Below are 20,120 nucleotides of genomic sequence, written 5' to 3'. Positions count from 1 at the left end.
AGGTTGTTTTGTCTTTCCTATATGATGAGTCATTTCTTTTTCAATTTCTTCACATTTTTCATGGAGCCATTGTAAATTAGCTTCCCTTCACATATTCCTCAGCGATTTGTATGTTCATATTCCCTCATTTCCCTGAACATTTTTGTACTTTCTTCTTTCATCAATCAATTTAAATGTTTATTCAGTTGCCCATGGTTTCTTCGCTGTTACCTTCTTTGTAACTAGTATTTTCTTTCGAACTTTAATGATTGCTCTTTTTAGAAATGTCCATTCTCTGCGACTCTACTGCGTACAGAGCTTTTCCTGACTGCTATGTCCATAGCTTTAGAGAACTTCTAGCGTATGTCGTCATTCCTTAGCATTTCCGTATCCCACTTCTTTCCGTATTAATTCTTCCTGACTACTCTCGTAAGCTTAAGCCTACTCCTCATGACTACCACATTGTGATGTGGATCTACATCCGCTCCTGATCACGTCTTGCAATCGAGTATCTGAGATCGGAATCTGTGTCCCACTATAATGTAATCTGACAGAAATCTTCCCTTATCACCCGGCCCTATCCACGCATACCTCCTCCTCTTGTGATTCTTGAACAGACTATTCGCTATTACTAGCTGAAATTTGTTACGGAACTCAATTTGTCTTTCTCCTCCCTCATCCCTTGTCCCAATTCCACGTTCTCCCGTAACCTCTTTTTCCACTCCTTCTTGTACAACTGCATTCTAGTCCCCGATCACTGTTACATTTTCATCTCCCTTTACGTACTGTATTATCATGTCTTGATCCCTCGTTAATCCGAGTTCTCTATTGGCCTTCCACTTATACTTCTTCCTTTTGGTTATTGCACGTCTTATACCAGTTTTTCCGCAGTCTTAAACACCCAACTTTATGTTACTTTGTTCAACGACATTTAGAGGTCCAAAAATCCTCTGAAGACAGTGAGTTTTTAAAAGTTTTGTCTCCGTTACCAAACATTAGAATAGCCTCTACAATGACTTAATTTTTGGTAAAGCCAATTCATCTGTGTATGAGCAACAGAGATGCAAGAATGCTTAAGCTAATTGTACCACACATCTTGAACGTATATTATTATCAAAAAAGAACAAATTATTCACTGGAAATGGATTGCTAAAATGTAAGCTTCAGAGACATAAAGAACTTTTTGCTTTTAATTGATTTGACGCCGATTCCTTTTCACTACATATGATCGATACTCATCGTTCCCTCATGCCACTACCATCAGTTTACAACACTGTACAAAAACTGCCTGCGTAGACCGATGACAATTTTATTATTCTTTACACTCTCCATTTGGGCATGTTTATTACAGCTAATTAGGTACGTAATTCCACTGATGTCCTTTAAGTAACTTCAAGTAAAGGTTCCAGTACTATACCTTAGAAAGAGGGTCACTATTTTTGAATAATTTGCGCATTCTCCGTTTTCCATGTACTAGTTCTGTTTTCTAAATGTCCGACGTTTTGCATACACTATTATTTCTCTTTCGGATGAATACGCTTCTTATACTGCAGTTACACACATTTTACAGAGGCTCACGAAGAAAACATTTGATTAAGTCTTACTGAATAATAGTTTAATCCCACGTTTTCTCCACACTGAATCCATATCTTACTTTTTCTTCCTCCTACAGTTTTGTCTAAATCGCAGTTCATTATAAAATACACTGACGGAAAAAATTCGCAACACGAAAAAGTAATTAATGTAAACTAACGAATTATTTGGATACCTCTGTGTAGGTAAAATTATCAAGTGATTAACACTGCAAGATCACAGGTTAACACAAGCGAGAGATAACCCATTGCAAATGTGAATTGCCGGTACCAGACTGTTGAACTCAAGCATCCAAACGTGCATGCATTGTGTTGAACAGTTGCTGGATACCAGTTTGTGGAATCGATTTTCATGCCTGTAGCACTTGGTTCGTCAATAGAGGGACGATTAAGGCTTGTGGATGATGCTGGAGCTGATATCCAATTATACCCCATATGCCCTCCATTGAAGACTGATCTGGTGATCTAGCAGGCCAAGGCAACATGCCGAGCATGTAGAGCATGTTGGCTTACAACAGCCGTATGTGGGCGAGCGTTACCGTGTTAGAAAACACTCTCTAGAATGCTGTTGGCAGCACAAAAAAACGAATCACCAGACTGATCTACGAATCTACAGTTGGGGTGCGTGCGATACCAACGAGAACGCTCCTGTCTTCATGCGAATCCGCACCCCAGACTGGAGCTCCATATGTCGATCCAGCGTGTGTAGCATGTCGACTAGTTGGTTGCAGGACTTCATTTGGTTGCTTTTGTCCAACACATGGCCATAATCTCACCGAGGCAGATCCAGCTTTCAACAGAAAACAAAACCTGTCCTCCAACGAGCTTTTTCTTAATACAACTGAAGTCAAAATGGTGGTGGTTTGGGTTCAGTGGAAAGCATGCTATATGGCCTAAAGCTCGGAGCTGCCCTTGCATAACCGATTAGTAAAAGTTCGTTGTGTCAGTGAGGTGCCAACTACTGCTCAAAATTGGTGCTACACAGACACTATTATGCGCCAGAGCTATACACCGAACACAATAGGGCATTGCTGTCAGCACTGATGTACAGTGGCTACAATTCTGCCAACTCTTTCTGCAGTATCGCAGAAGTAACACCCAGATTCTCGTACCCCTATTTCACACCTCGTTCCAACCCCTCAGGTGTTGACAATGGTGTTTTATTCACCGTAGAGGCACCCTTGACTAACATCAACTCATCACTTCCATCCTCAAAGGTAACTGACACTGATGACCGTTACAGCGTGTATTCAAACCATACCTTACGTGAACCCTATTCCTGGCGCATATAGTATTGCCCTTAAGCGAATCGCGCGAAATATGAATAGCGATCATCTTTCTGATGTAGAAACTCGCATATCAACTTTCGTTTACATCGCTCGTCCGTCAGTGTAAGAAATTACCAAAACAAGTGCAACTGAGGTCAAACGTAGTTTAATTTTTCATAATGAACAAAGTTTAACTGAAGTACGAATGTAAACCATTTCTTTGTTATGCAGGAATTACATGTTAATGGCTCACATTTCTTTTAACTTCTTTCCTTATACCATTAAGTGCAGTATCTGTTACTCCAATAATGTATACAAAAATGCCACAATGCGAGTGCCACTCTTTCTTTCACAATTAGAACTACGCCAAAACAGTGCCTTTGTCAGATGATCGAACGCTGGATGGCAGTTTCTGTAAGTCCATACTCTGGTTTCATTGAAAGAACATTCGGAGTAGTGCAATGAGTAAACTCAGGGAAGTCATGTAATTCGCGAAGAACAGCTACCAACTGTTATGGCCCTCACTTTGCTGCATCTCGATCAAAACAAGATTTAAACGCTCAGTAGCTCGGTACGGGCTTTTGTTAAAGTGTCGAGAACATACCTTCACCGAAGAGTCAAGCAGTATATTGCTCACTCCTACGTATATCTCGCGAAGAGACCATGAGGATAAAATCAGAGAGATTAGAGCCCACACAGAAGCATACCGACAATCCTTCTTTCCACGTACAATACGATACTGGAATAGAAGGGAGAACCGATAGAGGTACTCAGGGTACCCTCCGCCAGACACCATCAGGTGTAGATGTAGATGTAAACTGATAGACATTTCCATGGGTACCTGTCGACTATGACAATAGTTTATTTGTTATAATCTGCTAATTACAACTAAGAAAATTGTGGAAGGGTAGAAAATTAAGGAGATGCTCCTGGATACTTTCAAAAAACCAGAGGGTGCTTAGAGTATCAAAGAGAACATTAGATAACAAGTATTGGAAGAACCAGGAGAAAGGAAAACAGTATGAAGCGAAAAGATAGGTATGAGAGATGCTTCAGTTGAGGCCACAGGTCATGATATAAGCGAAAACACAATCCTAGATGAAATACACGGAGAACGTAGGAATTCTTATATTTAATAGGGAAAAGGAAAAATAATATTAAAATCAGCAAATGAGACAGCCAAAAGATCATACAGACATCTAAATAATGGGACTGATAGCGTATCATCAGGAGTGGCCCCGGAGCAGTGCCATCAGACCACTCTTTTTGTCTATGAACGTAAATTATCAGACGGACAGAGCGTGAACCATTTGACGGTTGTATGATGATGACGCCGTGGGGCATGGGAAGCTGTCTCCATTGAGTTACGGTGAGAGGGTACAGGATACTTATACAGAATTTCTAGCTGGTGTGATGAGCGGCAGCTTACTCTATACGGTGAAAAATGTAAGTTAATACAGCGTTATGAGTGCCCTGCTTGACACAGTCACATCGATGAAATATCTGGACGTTATGTTGCAAAGCAATAAGAGATCGAACGGGAACGTCGGGTAGGCAGCGGGGAAGGCGAACGGTCGAATTCGTTTTATTGGGAGAATTTTGAGAAAGTGTTGTTCATTATAACGGAGACTACATATAGGACATTAATGCTACCCATTCCCAAGTGCTGTTCGAGTGTTTGGGATCTCCACCTGGTCAAGTATATATAAACGTGTCAACTTCTTAAAGTATCCCTTCTGTAAACATTACCTCTGTTGACAGTTTTGATTCAATTGCATATTGCTTTACAGACTTCATCATGAAAGCATTTATAGTATCTATGACTAAAAATACACTGGAGTAGAGCTATGCACAGGAACGGCATTTTTCATTATTGTGTACTCTTGAATGGCACTAATCTTCTCCTCCTATGTTTGAGTTGTAAATTTGTCTAAAAGGGGTTCATAATATATGCGCGTTCATTCAATAACAAGTGTGGAGACACACACATTTGTTTCTTAATTTCTAATATTTCTGTATTAGCTTTGCCCCTTTCCCTCTGTGTGTAACATTTCTAAATGTATTATGTATTTGTGGTTTTTATTTAAACAACATTTGGCAAAGGATGAAACTGGCTTCTTTGATCTCCAGCTTCTATTGTGTTCTATGAGCCTAGTGCAGGCTGACCTCTCAGTCTGCCGGATACAACAAGCTTGAAACTCTCGGCAGATGATCTTACAAACCCCACATTTCATGATGCAGACTGTGTATCTCTTGAGTCTGAGAGTAATTTACCTATCGTTTGTAGGAAATAGAAAGCACAGAGAAACCCTCTGCCTTCTAAATGCAGCTTATCTTATTTGTAGTCTTAGCTAAAAAAAGGTAAGTCACACCATATGCATAGACGTTTACGTTGCCCAGTGGACACAATAGGCATACAGCTTGCTTTTTCAGTTTTTTATTGAGATTTTTTTCAATGATGTTGGAACCTAATTCGTTATTTGTGGTTGTTGCTTTTATTGCATTGAGTTCTTGGTTATAGTCTTCTTGGGGCATGGGGATAGAGAGGAGCTCTTGGAACATCTAGTGGAAAGCTGCATGGATGTAAGATGTTGAGAGAAAGCTGGGATGAATGTGTCGTTAATGGAGTCTTTTCAACAAAATTTAAAGTCTATTCAGACTTATACAAGTATGTCATGATTCACATTATCCATGAACTTCTGCAGCCCTCTAGTGGAGCCCTTCCACATACAGAGAATGTTAACTACATTTATGTACCAGTACACATGTTTCATGTACGTTACACCCTTACGAAAATCGGTCTCCCATTTGTTCAGAAACATTTCTCCCAGCAAAGGGCATATGGATGAGGCCACTGTATGACTGTATGACCATCTGATTACTTACAATAGCTCTTGTGAAATTGGAAGTATTTTTAAGTAAACCACATTCCACTATGCTAATTATACTCAGTTGTTCTTGTGGATTAATGTTGTGTAAATACATTGCTTTTGACACTGTATGTATACAGTCATTCACAGGAATGCTTGAGAACAAGTTGGATTCATCAAAACCGAATAATTTTGCATTCGTTGTAATCTTAACAGCTGTTAACATGATTATTAGATCTAAAGTTTTCTTTGTTGTATTTTCCTATGAAGTTCAGTTTCTTCCTTCAGATGATGTTGATATTCCCTGTAATATTGTGTACTGTTGCTTCTACTGGAAATATCATTGGTTCGCCCATACAGCTGTGTAGCACTAGGTATTTGTTTGGGATGTAGCTCTGTACGATAAGCAGGGTAGACAAGAATATATCTTGCTGTAGAGCTAATTCTAGAACTACTCTTAGCTGGTCTAACGTTTGGTGTTTGTGAATTTATCCAGTTGGAGAATACAGTTCTTAACAGTTTGAAACATAATTTATGTTTTCTTGTCAAAAGATGAAGTTAGAACAGTAATTGTTGTTCTTGGAGAGAACTCTAATACCAACATTGACACTGTCAGAACCAGAAAAAAAGTTAAAATCGAATACGTCCCAGTTGTGACAGCAAAACCCCAAGTGTCAGATCATCTAAGAGTCCTACGAAAAACACAGTGACGAAAGTACGTATGCATAAGAAGTTTAGCAGGGGCCACAACGATAGAAACACAGGAAGAACAAAGAGCTCTTAGTCACGAAGGAATTTAAACTAGGATTGAAGCGGTAACGTGATTGTAACTAGAGCAGGCGTTTGACGGCGCACCGTAAGCAGAATATACCTGGTTAAAAAAAGTCCTGTACTCATGATAGTTACAGAGACAGAAGCTGGGGAGGAGCTCGGTGACCTCGATGACGTCAGCCACAGTCACTGGAGAAAGCTGGCGTCAACGATAACACACGAGGAAGGTGGCGCATGCAGCTTGCGCTGCTGACAGTGCAGCTACAGAGATCTGATGTAGGGAGTGAGTTGTCAGCAACGGGGGTAGAGAAGAGCTCTGGATGGTTGATCCCTCCTGTGGCAGTAACGTATAGATTAGGTGGTGCTAACCTGCAGCTACTGGCTTGACTGAAGGCGTTGGATAGCAACCATGCAGGCCTGCATGAGCCGATGGACAGCAGTACAGCAGCTGGAGAGCTAGGTATCCCCGGCTTGAACCCACGACCCTCCAGAGAGGTGGCTGTCTGCAGTAGGTACTCACACAGCATCTCACACGATTCTGCCACGACTCCAAGTTTTCTGCATGCAGACTTCAGCTCAGGCAGAGTCCTGCAGCAATGGACAGCGAAGGCTGGCGATGATAGCTGCATGCTTCAATTTAAACTGCAATCTGCCTGGCAGTTTTAAAGCGTTCACGGCGTCGTTCATCGTACTGTGAAACCCTGGATAAGTTGGGCACAGCCTGAGAATTACAGAAAGAGTTTCTGGTTTGGGTGGTACTGATGTGAGCTGGCTGGCTAGTGTTGGTCAAACGGTATCACGCCCGCCCTGGAACTGATAGCCGACTGGAGCTACCAAGTGTCACCATTGGGCGACGAAGACTTCATTTTCTCTGTTTAGCCCGCTCTTTCAGAAGTCCTTCCAGTGGTACAAGATTCCTGAACTTTTGCTTTCGCAGGTGCTGGCTGGCACTGTTTGCTTAGTCATCGTTCTGAAAGAGCGCTGTTGCTCCATAGCTCCAGGTTATCAGGCTGACGGGCGATTCTGCAGACCGTTGCATGAACAGTTCATAGCGCTCGGTGGAGCCGAGAAGTAGCAGTAGGTAAAAAAGTTCCATGCTGCTATGTCACCATCTTGTCCACGCAGTTGCTATTGGCTTTGTCGAAGCGATTGATATGGCTCAACACAATGAGCACATAGCTTATAGTCTAGAAATCGGAATTTTGCAGTGAAAAAATAGCATCATATTGCAAAGGTCAAACGTATGTCCTAAAAATAGGTCCTGCTCCAAGTAACACACAACATGTAAGGACAGATGATCTACTCTGTCCCATAAAACTATAAAATCACGATGTGCCCTTTGTGAATGACTGCATACGACAAGAAGTCGATTCATTCTCTTTCGGATGACATCATTACCGTTAAAAATAGCTTATCTAAATTCTCATTATGTAGCAACCTGCATGGTCAAAAGACGAATCCATGCATAGATCATGTTCTCATATGAAATATGTTAAATTTCAATGACAGATCAAAAGTAATACTATACAGGCACATTCGTCGGCTATAAAAGACCGCCAGGATGCGGGCGAAGGGACGTCAGTCAATGACAAGCGGGTAGGAATACTATCACTATGAACAGGTCAACGGTATGAGCGGCACGTTAGTCACAGAGTTTAGGCCTTAAACAACTGCACGTGCCTTTAGACTGTTTAAAGACACATTTGCAGGATGGGCATGGACGTATTTCCAAAAAAAGTAGATATAGGCTCAGAATATAAATAAAGAAAAGATATTAATTACTATAATCGGTTGTATCGATTGTGGCGTGCAACCGCTGAAACATTAGGGTAATTACACAGTTCAGTTGTTTTGCCGAGAAGACAGCATCTTTTGTGTTCCGAAAGCCGCACTGATCGGACGCATATCTGCCACGGCTGCATACAGTGATACTGACAGAATGAGATTTTCACTGCATCGGCGTGTGTGCTGATATGAAACTTTTTGGCAGATTAAACGTGTGTGCCAGACCGAGAGTCGAAGCCGGGACCTTTGCTTTTCGCCGGCAAGTGCTCTACAGTCTAAGACACTCAAGCACAACTCACACCACGTCCTCACAGCTTTACTTCCGCCAGTAGGAGACGGAGGTACTGCAGGAAGTATCGCTGTGAGGACAGGGCGTGAGTCGTGCTTGGGTGGCTCAGATCGTCTGTAATAAAAAGAATCAAGGAATCAACGATCAACTTGAACAGATGTCTTGTGAAGTCCGCCCAGACGATATCCAACGAACTATATCGAACAAAGTGAAAAAAAGGAAAAAAAAAATGCGAAAGGCAAAGGTCCCGAGTTCGAGTCTCGGTCCGGCATACAGTTTTAATCTGCCAGGAAGTTTCATACAGTGATATTATTTAATCTCGTGTTTCATGTGTGTTGCAAGCTTTGTTCCAGTTAAACGGCGTCTTAGCATGGCTAAAGGTTCCGTGCTACAAATATGGTCAATGGTCCAGCACGAACCAAAATTCTGGAATTATTCAATCAACTATGTCCGATACAGATCTATATTCAGAAAAATCACCCACGGTCAGTGTTGCAATGAACGGACCTAACGCAAAAAACCTTTTCCAAGAGCTCAATGTTTGTATAAACTGATTACATACGAGGCGTATTTTTAAAGTAAGTACCGTTTTTAAATTAAAAAAAACTTGCTAAGATATATCAATAATTTTATTTTTACATGAATGCCTGTGCCTTAACCACTCACTGAACCATTACAGTCTGACTCTTCCTTGTTTACGTTGTGTACTGAGTGTTTAAGATGCCTCCGATAATAGTCAGTGCCGCCGACTGTGAAGTACGACCTGTTTTAAGATTTCTTAGTGCTGAAGGCCTAAAAGCAATCGATATTCATCGTGAGATCTGGGCGGTTTACGGAAAAATATTATGAGTGATAGAATGGTAAGAAAGTGGCTGAGAGCATTTAAAGATGGCCGCACAAATGTGCATGATGAACAACGGAGAGGGCGTCCTTCGGTCGTTAATGAAGGTTCGTTGCAGGAAGTGGACAATAAGGTGAGATAAAACAGACACTTTACGATTTTCTCCTTGTGGGATGACTTTCCTAACGTTTCTCGTAGTGTTTTGTATGGCACTGTGACCGAGCACTTGAATTACCGAAAACTGTGCGCGCGTTGGGTACCGAAAATGTTGATGGATGTGCAAAAAACCAAACGTTTAGGCAGTGCATTGACTTTCCTTGAGCGATACCACAACGACGGTGATGATTTCGTAAGCCAAACTGTTACGGACGATGAAACATGGATGCCCTGCGCCACACCAGAATCAAAGAAACAGCCTGTGGAAGTTGCGCAAGGGTATCGTTTTGCTGCAAGACAATGCCCGTCCGCATGTGGCGAATCAGACCAAAGATCTCATCACATCTTTTGGATGGGAAACTCAAAATCATCCTCCGTACAGCCTCGATCTTGCGTCCAGTGACTACCATCTGTTCCTGCACTTGAAGAAACACCTGGGCGGTCAGGGTCCTGAAGACGATGACGAAGTGGTGCAGTGGTTAACAAGTCAGGCGGCAGACTTCTATGAGGAGGGTATTCAAAAACTAATTCAATGTTATGACAATTGGCTCCATATTGACGGAAATTATGTAGGAAAGTGGATTAAGGTACAGGCTTTCACGAAAAAATAAAATTATTGAGATATCATAGCACGTCTTTTTTAATTTCAGAAGGGTAATTATTTAAAAAAACACGCCTCGTACTATTATCATTACCTGTTATTATTTGTTTGTTCTCTGACATTCTCTAACAAGACAGGAAAAGCCACGAAAAATCAAACTAGCCTCTTCGTGTATGGATCTTTTATTGTAGTAGCTACAATGTTTTTGCATGGACGATAAGGGAATTGAAAGTCAACGAAATGTAGCAGACTCTCACACTTCGACAACATCACATAGAAATGACATAACAAACAAAAAAAGCGCACTTGAAAATGGGAATCATTTCCCGAAACGAGCCGCGCTAAAATTATAATTAAGATAAAAGTGACTAGTAGCAGATGAGTTATTTATAAACAAACCTATTGTTTTCACAGTTCCTGCAATCAGAACCATTTATAACTGATGAAATCAGATGGATAAATAACGTACAGGCAAACGGCCATTACACACTGAAAACCATTTTGCCCACATTAATAAAGAATTTCATTACTCGGTTGACCAGGAAAATAAATGTTTTGACCAATGTATAGAGGAAAAGTTATCGACGATTGTGCACGACACCGTAGAGGAATTTGTCAAAAATAATAAACATGTCATAGCCGGGGCAGCTCAATCAAACTCAGCACAACAGAAACTACTAAACGATGACATGCGACCGTAGTATAGTAATGCTAATAATCAAAATGCTCGCTCTTGTAATGAAAACAGTTATAGGTATGACACGTATCCTCCGTACACAACACACACCTCACAGCAACAACGGTATACAACCGCAGACGTGACATCTAATTACAATCGTGACATTTATGGGCAGTACATTCCTTTCAATTCACCAGCCGATCCCTACAATAATTACAGTTAAAGCAATCGACATTACAGTGCCAAAGAAGAAAATAGTCTGATTAAACATCGGCAACTTCAACCTTTCATCCCAGACAAATGTACAGTACAAACTGCAATTTTTCTAAAAGCGTTTAGCAATGCGTTACAAAGAGCATAGTGTGACCGAAACAGAATTTCTTAAGTTGTAGGTCACATCCAGGGTGACGCAGCTGTCTGGGCCTATAACGAAGCCGACAGATACGTGATAAGTGAGCAATTTGAAAGAGCGTTCTTGGCCAAATTTTGCTCGCATTCGGTACAAGAAAGGCTCAGGAAACAGATTGTGGAGCCAGAGCCTTTCAGCGCTAAACATGGCAATCTGCGCCGATATTTTGAGAATCATTTGAATATGAGACTCTTTCTCGATGAAACTGTAAGCTACGCGCGATATTCTCCACACACTAATAGCCAGATTGCCCTTTAACATTACAGAGAAGTTACTGTACATTCCACATAATTATGCAGAATATTTTCTGGCTGTGCTTGATTCTGTTGATATGTTATATGAGGATCAACGATCCACACGGCAAAACAGCTGCCACAATGTGTATGTCAGTGGCATGCAAAACGCGCAGGCCAGCCTATTTAATTCTAGCGCGCCGGCCTCTGTGGGATACGTAGCGCAGCAGAATCAACAGCTTCCTTCTGCAAACCAATACAAGTACCAAAATGAGCAGACACACCCCAATACTAACAATAATCATACATATCTTACGCAACAAGCGACAACCTACACAAGAGACGCCGCAACAACAATAATGGAAATAACAGAAACGGAAACAACAAAAACAGAAACAGTTATCAGCCTGTTCAAAGTCAACAACAAAACTGGAACAGTAACTACTTTTGGTACGTTCACTGATGAACAACACAATGGTTATGTAGCAGATAGTTTCAAGCAGCAACTACTGTTACTTTTACGCTACAATGATGATGAGAGATTAGCTGATGAGCTGTTGCAGGAAAATACACAATTCCGTTCATCTAGCAATGAAATCAAAAGTATCTGGACACCCCCAAAAGTATAACTTTATCATATTAGGTGCATTGTGCTGCCACCTGTTGCCAGGTACTCCATATCAGCGTAAGAGAGTAGAATTAGGCGCTCCGCGGAATTCGTGGACTTCTACTGTGGTCGGGTAGTTGGTTGTCATGGTGTCATACGTATTTACGCAAGATTTCCACGCTATTAAACACCCCTGTTTCCGTTATGATAATGAAGTGGAAACCTGAAGGATCACGTACATACAGCACATAAGCATACAGGCTGACCTCGTCTGTTGACTGACAGAGACGGCCGACATTAGAAGAGAGTCGTAATGTGTGATAGGCAGAAATTTATCCAGACCATCAAATAGGAATTTCAAACGGCCTCAGCATCCAACTGCAAGTACTATGACAGTTGGGTGGGAGGTGAGAAAACTTGGATTTCATGGTCGAACGGTTGCTCATAAGTCACACATCATACCAGTAAATGCCAAACGGCGCCTCGCTTGCTGTAAGGAGCGCAAACACTGGACAATTGAACAGAAAAGAACCGTTGTGTGGAATGACGAAGCACAGTACACAATGTGGCGAGCCGATGGCAGGGTGTGGGTATGGCGAATGCCTGGTGAACGTCATCTGCCAGCGTGTATAATGCCCACAGTAAAATTCGGAGGTGGTGGTGTTATGGCTGGCTCTGAACACTATGCGATTTAACTTCTGAGGTCATCAGTCGCCTAGAACTTAGAACTAATTAAACCTAACTAACCTAACGACACCACACACATCCACGCCCGATGCAGGATTCGAACCTGCGACCGCAGCGGTCGTTCGGCTCCAGACTGTAGCGCCTAGAACTGCAAGGCCACACCGGCCGGCGGTGGCGTTATGGTGTGGTCGTGTTGCATCCGTTTTGGGTGACACTATAACAGCGCAGGCCTACATTGATGTTTTAAGCACCTTCTTGTTTCCCAATGTTGAGGAGCAATTCGGGGATGGCGACTACATCTTTCAACACGATCGAGCACCTGTTCTAACACAAGGCCTGTGGCGGAGTGGTTACACGACAATAATATGCCTGTAATGGCCTGGAGTGCACAGAATCCTGACCTATAAAACTCCTTTGGGATGTTTTGGTACGCCGACTTCATGCCAGGCCTCACGGGCCGACTTTGATACCTTTCAGAATGAGATTTTCACTCTTCAGCGGAGTGTGCACTGATATGAAACTTCCTTGCAGATGTAGTCTCCTAGCAGTTCGAGTCTCGGTCCGGCATACGGTTTTAATCTGCCTTTCCTTAGTGCAGCACTTCGTCACGAATGGTCTGTCATTCCCCAAGAAACCTTCCAGCACCTGATTGAACGTATGCATGCGAGAGTGGAAGCTGTCGTCAAGGCAAAGGGAGAGCAAACACCATGTTGAATTCCAGCAATACCGATGGAGGGCGCTACGAACTTGTAAGTCATTTTCAGCCAGGTGTCCGGATACTTTTGATCACATAGTAAAGTTTTAGCTACAGCTACTGGTATAGTAGGAGGTTGCAAACATGAAACGAATCTGGACTTTAATAAAATGGAATGGTAATGTTACTCAGAACACAGGAGAAGTTGTGATGTAAATGATAATAGATATATTCAATCTTAATATAACAAAATAAAAAAAATCACTAAAGGAACGTCACACAAACATCTTCATTTGAAAACGCTTTCACTAACATGGGGTCTATGGTGGACAAAGTGATCACCTGGGGATCGACACACGACACTAACAAGAACACTAATCGCTCTATCTGACTTCATACACGTGACTCGGGGGTATGGCACAAAAACTGCTCACAATCATGAACCTATACCCTACCATTCCAAAAGAAAGGAAAATATTGTTTGAAAGAACAGGGTGTTGAAAAACATGTACTGGAACCCTACGCCGTTGCAGTGAATATTTTACTCTCCTGCTAGTCGGGGCGTCACACCACGATGCTTTCAGCCGCTGAAGTCATATACAGCTAAAATCTGTAATAAGTGGTGCGCAAACGAAAAACACAAGTGTGGCAAGTATACAATCTCGCATTCGGGTAATTCAGAATGCAGGTGCTTCTCTATGAGCTTCTGGAACCCCGGTGGATTCCAGTGTGCGGGTGGACCCGTTTGCTCGTCTGCCAAAGAAATTTGACTCTGCGTCACGACTATGCATGAAAGAATGTGTCAAATGTTTAGACGGCTGACTCAAGACAAATCAGTACACCCTTGCATCAATCGTTGTATTCGTGATGCTACAAGCAGTACCTCTGATGGTTCAGAAGGTGACTCGCACAGGATCTACGTGGCACACCTAGCAAAGGACCCAAGTCTCACTGTTTAGGTAGAGATCTGTAGTTGTTTACTAGTGAAGCGCCAGTACAAGAGTGATCTTCTCTTTCAGTCCGCTTTCCTCCTCAGCTCGGTAGCAAAAGCCCATTACATCTTAGCACAAGCCAATCACGAGTTAGAACGCGGCATTCTAAGCTCGGAGAGCGCCTCTTGCTCGGTTTACATGAATTTCACCATCAGAGACTTTATAATGGTTGTGAAAAAGAGAAAAGAGATTCAGCTTTGCGGCCTCTTTCTCACTAGTTTACACCATGTCTTTTGCTAACAACATGAGCAGGATTGAACCACAGCTCTTTATAAAAAGCCTGTTATCTCGCCTGTTTTCTACATTTCGAAGTTTCCAAAGAACGGGCATAAACTCGCTAGAGGCCTAGTGCTTTTGCAAATATGTTTTCTAACTGAGTCTGGACGTCTGGGCGCCAGTGACTTGTCATACGGAAATTCATAGAACTCTCACAGTTTTCTTGTTGGCTTCCTGCCTAACAAGGGCCCATATTTTATTGCTGGTGTACAATGTGCTGGCCACTGCAGTGGCCACTTCTCGGCGCTATTCAGTCTGCCAGGACCTGCCTGCTCCGTGACCTTTTTCAGTTTCCCAAGGATGGTACTTCTCCTTTTGTTTATCGTCGGGCATTTGCTGCTCTCTGTGCACAAATGAAGTATGCCACATATAGTTACACTGATGGCTCAAAAACATCGTTTGGTGTTGGGAGTGCCTATATTGTTGGCGACACCCCAAATCGATTTCGGCTCCCCGACCAGTGTTCACTTTATACTGCGGAGCTTTACGCTGTTCTCCAGGCAGTCCAATACATCCGTCGTAATCAGCGGATCCAGTATGTTATCTGCTCGGACTCTCTCAGCTCTCTCCTCAGTCTCCAAGCTCTCTACCCTGTCCACCCTCTGGTCCACCGGATTCAGGACTGCCTCCACTTGCTCCACTTGGAGGGGGGGGGAGGGTGTCTCTGTGGCGTTTATCTGGATCCCAGGACATGTTGGTATCTGTGGAAATGAGGCGGCCGACATGGCGGCCAAGGCTGCAATCTCTCTTCTTCGGCCAGCTATTCGCATGATTCCCATCGCCGATCTACGGAATCTTTTATGTCGTCGTGTTTCTCTTTTATGGCACGCACATTGGTCGACACTTTCCAATAATAAACTGCGGGACGTGAAAGCTCTTGTCTTTGCTTGGACCTCTTCCTCCCGAACTCGTCGTCAGGAGGAGGTAATTTTAACTATGGATAGGGTACTGTCTCTTTAGCCATCGACATCTTTTAAGCTGCGATCCTCCCTCACTCTGTCACCACTGCTCTCAACTGTGGACGGTGAGACACCTTTTACTTGAGTGCTCCTATTTTACTCCATTACGCGCCCGTCTACAGCTGTCGCCTGATATATCTTCCATTTTAGCAGATGACACGCGATCAGCCGATCGTGTTCTCGAGTTCATTAGTGCCAGTGAGATGACATCAGTAATTTGAAGCTCTTTTTAGGGACAAACAACGCCCTTCTATAGTAGTTATTTAAGTTTCCCTTCTGTTTTTGGTTTCCCCACTTTTTTGAGATTTGCTCCCATTGCAGCTGGTTTCCCGTTTCGTTTTTTTAGCTTTTCCTAAGTCACAGACCGGTCGCTAATGACCGTAGCAGTTTTGCGCCCTAAAACCATAACAAAAAAAAGGACGTGGCTCCTTACTAACCGGCGCCAAGCAACGCGTCTGCACAATGAGACTGTGGAAGTCGGCCATCCAGAAATTTTTTCTCCCAGGTTCCACAGAAGAAACGCACTTTCCTCAGCCCACCGTCGCTATGCTTTCTTTGCAGTCATTTAAATCAGTACCCTATTCCTTTCAATGCAGTTAAAGCTGAACACTACTCCTTCATTAGAGCACACAAGCATGAGCATTAACTACTGCCCACCATTTCATAATGATGTATGAAGTCAAACTGCAATAAACATCATATTCTCTAAGAACATGAAGTGGCATAACACCGAACAAGAAGTGAGAGTGGCCTGCAACCTCTCAACATATTCCAACCAATATTGTTCCCTACACAGGAGCAGCTGTGAGTGTTTTGTTGGATAATTTCCATAAGAAAATGACCATTACAAATGTGTAAGATCTTAACTGCCGTATGTAATAAGTCTCGTAGAGTTACAAATTGGTTTTTGTGATCATTAAGATAGATAATCGAACAGGAGAATAGCCATTCCTCTTACATATACTAGTTACAAATTCTATTATAGATTAAGATATCTTATGTGAGCAGGAGAGTATTACTGACTTCTTGAAACGTAAATCTTTCCTTAGACATAAGGGAATGGAAATCACGATTGGCTTGGGTACCAGGGCTCTAAAATACTTCATTTGACTCTGAGCACTATGGGACTTAACTTCTGAGGTTATCAGTCCCCTAGAACTTAGAACTACGTAAACCAAACTAACCTAAGGAGAGCACACACATCCATGCCAGAGGCAGGATTCGAACCTGCGACCGTAGCGGTCGCGCGGTTCCAGACTGTAGCGCCCAGAATCACTCGGCCACTCCGGCCGGCTGGCTCTCAGACATTACAAGTAGTGTATTTGGCACAAAATTCAGTTTTTGCAAGAGAGCGAGGAAGCGAATACACACAGACACTCCCACCTGATGCAGAATATAATGATTTGAAAACACTGATTAGCCGTATGTTAAGTGAAACCACTGCTATTACCAGTGATGAATGCAATGAGCTATAGCAAGTATTATCTAAGTATATACAGATCTTTACAGAACGACCAGGTGTCATTCAGAGATACGTTTATAAAATGGAAGTCAAGCATCAACCAAATGTTCTATCACAAAACCTATAATATACCACTTCCTCAATGACCTCCAGTGTGGCAAGAACTTAAACAGATGTTGCTGTGGAAGATCACTGAAGCTTCCACATCTCCCTACTGTAGTCCATTACTTGTTGTCAAGAAACCCAACGGAAATATTAGAGTGGTGTTAGACGCAGGGTCCATAAATGAAATTATACTACCTGTACGCACTAAACCAGAAAATTTAAAGGAACAGTTACATAAATTTTTAGATGCTAGGTACTTTTCCACGATCGAAATTTATTTGGCCAGTGGCCATTTCTCCTGATTCCAGAAAATATACTGCTTTCATATCCGTGAGAGGCGGGGGGGAGGGGGGGGGGGGGGGAGGCGAACATAATAAGTCGCGCGGAGTGGCAGCGCGGTTTGAAGCTCCATGACACCGCCTACGCGGCCCCTTTCGTCGAAGTTTCGAATCCTCCCTCGGGCATGGGTGTGTGTGTTGTTCTTAGCATAAGTTAGTGTAAGTAGTGTATAAGTCTAGGGACTGATGCCCTCAGCAGTTTGGTCCCTTAGGAATTCACACACTTTTGAACATATCAACTCTGTGTTCTTCCTTTCGGATTGAGCGTCATTTCAGGCATATTTATTACTGCTTTTGCGTTATTCCTTTCGGACTGAGCGTCATTTCGGGCATATTTATTACTGCACTGGATACTGTGCTTCGTGGTGCCTTAGTTGCCAAATGCGCCTAGCGGAATAGCTGATGAAATGTGATATTGGCTACCATTTGGACAATGCATTCAACACTATCAGCGTGATGATTTGTTCTAATCGAAGAGATAGAGAACGCCCCGAACGATAATGCAGACGTTAGCTGAGTTCCGTGGTTCCACCAGCGAAGGCGCTGGCGCCGGAAAGTGTGGTTCGTTTGTCAACTTCCTTTTGTCGCATATTCGGAATACTCACAGCGCGCTATACAGTATGTAGTGGAACAGAGCAGGTTTTTCTCAATCTTCTACGACTCACCTGAATATGACTGGCAGACATGCAGTCAAATATCGTGGAATCAATTAGACGACGACCGGCTGCAAGCTCGAAATTTCTCTGAATATACAATCACTGGGAGGGGGGGAAATAAAATTACAAAAATTTAAAAAAAATCGTATTTCGAGGGTACTTTGGATTTTGAATAATTCGGCACTTTGAACTTAGTTTTTGTTGTTCACAATTGTCTACACAGTTAATTTACTTGTGAAGGTGGGATTCTGAAAATTCTTGTATGTATTTCAGGCTCTGTGACACATGCATAGTGTGAAGACAATAACATTCAGTAGCCATCAAGATCATGTGGAGGCTCTTGTCAATGTAAGCGCCGTTTTGTTTACTATAATTATTTGACCGACATTTTCCTCATAAAAGAGTAAAATGGTTGTAGTTATTTGAGGAAACTTCTCTTATCCGAAAACGAAGTTCTGCCTAGGTGTTCCCACAACAACGAAAATTCTTGGAGATACGAGGACAGAATTTAGTTAGAAAACGTTAAATGGCAGCACCCCCAGATAGGCTGACATAGAGCCCGTAATTAAAATCCCCAGTTCACTAACTGAGAGGGAAGGATTCGAAAAGTAAACCATGAAGTTCAGTTTCTTACTACCTACCTCCAGATTCAAGGGAAGTACAATCCTAACTGACAAACAAAAGCTGAAGGAAGCGAAAATGAGCTTAAGGAGAGCAATGAGATAAGCGTTCAATTATTTTGAAAGTAAGACGTTGTCAACCGACCTGAATAAAACCGTAAGAGATTTGGATCGTATGTATAATCAGGAAGTGGGTCAAAATCATCTATTTTTTTCTAGCAGCCACCACACAGGCACCGAAACGGGAGATAACAGAGAGAATGCCTAAATACTGAATTCGGTCTTCCGAAGTTGTTTCACTGCGGGAGATCGCAACACTGTCCCTCCTTTCAATAGAAGGCAGATATTGAGATAACCGATCGCGGATGTGAAAATCAATTACAATCGTTTAGTAGTGGAAAGCCCTCAGTACCAGTTGAGATACCTATAAGATTCTGTAAAGATTATGCGAAAGAACTTGCTCTCCTTGTAGAGGCAATTTATCGTATAACGGAAGATACCTTACGACTGGAAAAAACGCAGATCATTCCCGTTTCCATGAAAGGTCGTAAGACAGATCCACACAATTATAGACCTATATCGTTGACGTCAATCTGTTATAAAATTATAAAACATCTTTTATGCTCAAGAATTATGACGTTCTTGGAAAATGAGCATCTCCTCTATAAAACTCAACATGTATTCCGGAATCAAAGATCCTGCGAAACTCAGCTCGCTCTGTTCCTCCTTGAGATCTACAGAGCAGTGGGCAACGGTTTGATACCGTGTTTCTTGATTCCCGTAAGGCATTAAACACGGTCCCGCACTGGCGCTTAATGAAAAAAATACGAGCTTACGGAGTATCGGAGCAGATCTGCGATTGGGTTGAAGACTTTCTTGCACATAGAACTCAACATGACGCTCTTAACGGTACTAAATCGACAAATGTAAATGTAATATCCGGAGTAATACAGGGAAGTGTGGTAGGACCGTTGCTGTTTACAGTAGGCTACATATAAATGATCTAGTAGAAAGCGTCGGATGCCCTTTAAGGATATTCGCAGAAGATAGCATGAATTTGTAGAACAACCTGCAGAGAATGGATGAACGGTGCATACTCTGGCAGTTGACCCTGAACGTAAATAAATGTAAATTATTGCGCATACATAGGAAAAGAAATCTACTACTGTACAGCTACACCATTAATAAAAAACACATGGAGATAGCATTTTCCGTAAAATATCTAGACATAACTATCCAGAGTAATCTTAA

The sequence above is a fragment of the Schistocerca gregaria genome, chromosome 2, assembly GCF_023897955.1.
Source record: "Schistocerca gregaria isolate iqSchGreg1 chromosome 2, iqSchGreg1.2, whole genome shotgun sequence".
Classification (NCBI taxonomy): domain Eukaryota; kingdom Metazoa; phylum Arthropoda; class Insecta; order Orthoptera; family Acrididae; genus Schistocerca; species Schistocerca gregaria.
Note: the sequence above shows the minus strand (reverse complement) of the source record.